This window comes from Lynx canadensis, chromosome X (assembly GCF_007474595.2).
Source record: "Lynx canadensis isolate LIC74 chromosome X, mLynCan4.pri.v2, whole genome shotgun sequence".
Classification (NCBI taxonomy): Eukaryota; Metazoa; Chordata; class Mammalia; order Carnivora; family Felidae; genus Lynx; species Lynx canadensis.
In genome coordinates, this window is record NC_044321.2 from 91,814,557 (window position 1) to 91,817,419 (window position 2,863).

General features: G+C 41.7%; 1 pseudogene; it reads left to right on the forward strand.

Moving 5' to 3' along the window:
• The first annotated feature begins 660 nt into the window (after nt 1-660).
• On the forward strand, nt 661-1,420 carry LOC115506861 (annotated as a pseudogene).
• Nucleotides 1,421-2,863: the final 1,443 nt, after the last annotated feature.

Here is a 2,863-nt window from a genome sequence, read left to right on the forward strand (position 1 = left end):
CTTCACAAAAACTAGTACTGATTGTTATTTTCTTAAGTTTATTTTTTTTGAGACAGAGAGCATGAGTGGGGTAGAAGCAGAGAGAGGGAGAGAGAATCCCATGCAGGCTCCACACTGTCAGAACAGAATCCGACGCGGGGCTTGAACTCACCAACTGGGAGATCATGACCTGAGCCAAAGTCAGATGCTTAACCGACTGAGCCACCCAGGTGCCCCAGTACTGCTTATTCTTAATAATAATGTATTGAGTGGTTTAAAAATGCAGAGACAAAGGTAATATATAAAATAAAAAGAAAGCAAATGAAGTTTAAAATTTCTATGGTCTCGGGGCGCCTGGGTGGCTCAGTCAGTTGGGCGTCCAACTTCGGCTCAGGTCATGACCTCGCGGTCCGTGAGTTTGAGCCCCGCATCGGGCTCTGTGCTGACAGCCCAGAGCCTGGAGCTTGCTTCGGATTCTGTCTCTCCCTCTCTCTCTGACCCTCCCCTGCTCATGCTCTGTCTCTCTCTGTCTCAAAAATAAATAAATGTTAAAAAAAAAATTTTTTTTTAATAAATAAATAAAATTTCTATGGTCATTAAATTTTCCAGGAAGAGGGAAAAGTACTAATTTATAGTACTTTGATATCCGGAATACACATGAAGATATTTATGGTAGCTACCATGAACATTACAAGAATATTTAAGTATAGGCGCAGACGCGCAAGGACCCTAAAAATAAACAGCCACTACCTTGTGAACCACTTTCCCTGGGCCTGCGTCCGAGTCGCTTCCAGCGAAGGCCCACTCAGATGGGCCAAAGATCTAACTGCAGCCTTGAGAAGCAAAAACTACTCAAAGTGTGGAAGATCTGGCCATTGGGCCGGGGGCGGGGGGCCCTAACTATTGGAGGCCATGGTTGTGGAATGAAAACCCATGGTAGAGGTGGTTTTACCTCAGTTAGAGGTTTCCCGTTTGGTTTCTCATCTCTTCCAGACATCTGTTATGACTGTGGTGAGTCTGGTCATCTTGCCAAGGATTGGGATCCTCAGGAGGTTGCCTGCTAACTGAAGCAGAGGTGCCCACATGGCCAAGGACGGCAGAGAGCCCAAGAGAGAGTGAGAACAGTGCTGCTACAACTGTGACAAACCAGCCCATCTGGCTCATGACTGTGACCATGCAGATGAGAAGTGCCATTCTTGTGGAGAATTTGAACACAGTCAGAAAGACTGCACCGAAGTGAAATACTACACCTTTGGTGAAACCGGTCACGGTCACGTAACTGTCAATCGCCGCAAGGCAAGTGAAGTCAATGATTACTGCCGTGGTGAGTCAAGGCATCTTGTAGAGAAATGCGCAATTGAAGCCCTGGCTTAATTCTTTTCTTTTGTTGCCCCTCCTTGTTCTGATTAATGGCTGTATTATTTTCTCTGAGACCTCTTCCCTGGCCAAAGATTGGCAGATAGAGGATACTCCCAGGTCAGTGACCTTTCCTTGCTGTGTAAAAGGAGGAAAGGAGTGGGAAAAAAATAGATTTTCTGCATGTAACTAAAAAAAAAAACAATGATAATCATAAAGTTCATGTCTAGTTTGGTAGAGATGTCACGTATCATGCTTTGTTGAAGAACAAAGTGAACACTGGTGAATAGGGGTTGGTGAATAGGAGGAGCTGAATCAGACCAGTAAGTCTGCCCTGGGTCTCTTGGATATGTTCCCATGTAGGAAGTAAAACCAATTCTGGAAGTATCTTTAAGTTTCCATAAACAACTTAAATTTTAGCATAATAATGGCCTTGGATTGTGTGACCTCAGTAGCTATTAAATAACATCAAGCACTGTCTGTATCAAGCCCTACATAGAACATACAGTCGAAGGGAAATGAACAACAAGGAAAAAGACAAATGTGTGTTAATGGCTGTGCGAGAAAAATTGAGGTGAACTCCTAAACAGTAATAACTTCATCACAGTGTTGATGCTGGATATACATAAGGTGATGGCAAAGGTTTAGATTCCTTTTTTTTTAATGTTTATTTTTGAGAGAGAAAGAGAGACAGAGTGTGAGCTGGGGAGGGGCAGAGAGAGAGAGAGAGAGAGAGAGAGACAGGATCCGAAGCAGGCTCCAAGCTCTGAGCTGTCAGCACAGAGCCCGATGCGGGGCTCGAACCCATGAACCCTGAGATCATGACCTGCGTCGAAGTCAGATGCTTAACCGACTGAACCACCCAGGCACCCCATGATGGCCAAGGTTTAGAACGCATCTACTCTCAGAGCTAGCATAATTTGGAGTCATTCAAGAATGGCAGAAAAATGCATTTTCACAGAAACCAAGATGTTATTTTTATGTACTATATCACTTAAACAACTGTTTCCTTTGCTGTAATCAGTTTTTAAAAGTCATATGGAAAAAGCAACTGATATCCTAGAAAATAGAAACGTAATTTTAAACTATCCAATAAAGCTGGAGGAGGAAAGGGAATTTGGCTAAAGTTCTTTTTGTTTGTTACAAATTTTCTTTATTGTACATAGTGCAAAATATAAAATTAAAGATATTAAAGAGGAGAATGTGGAGGACTAAAAACATATTTTTAAGTAAAAAGTTAATGTAAAGACGTACAATAAAAATAATTAATACAGAAGACAGCAAAAGAGAAAGGAGGACGTAAAATAGTGGCACAAAGAGAAAGCAAACAGCAAGGTATTAAACTTAAGCTAAAATATATTGGTAAATACATCTCACAAAAATGGACCAAATGCTACAATTAAAATATAATTATTTCCAACAACTACATGTTGCTTTTTGAAAACCCACTTTAAATATAAAGATAAGGGGTTCCTGGGTGGCTCCGTCGGTTAAGCGTCTGACTTCAGCTCAGGTCACAATCTCACAG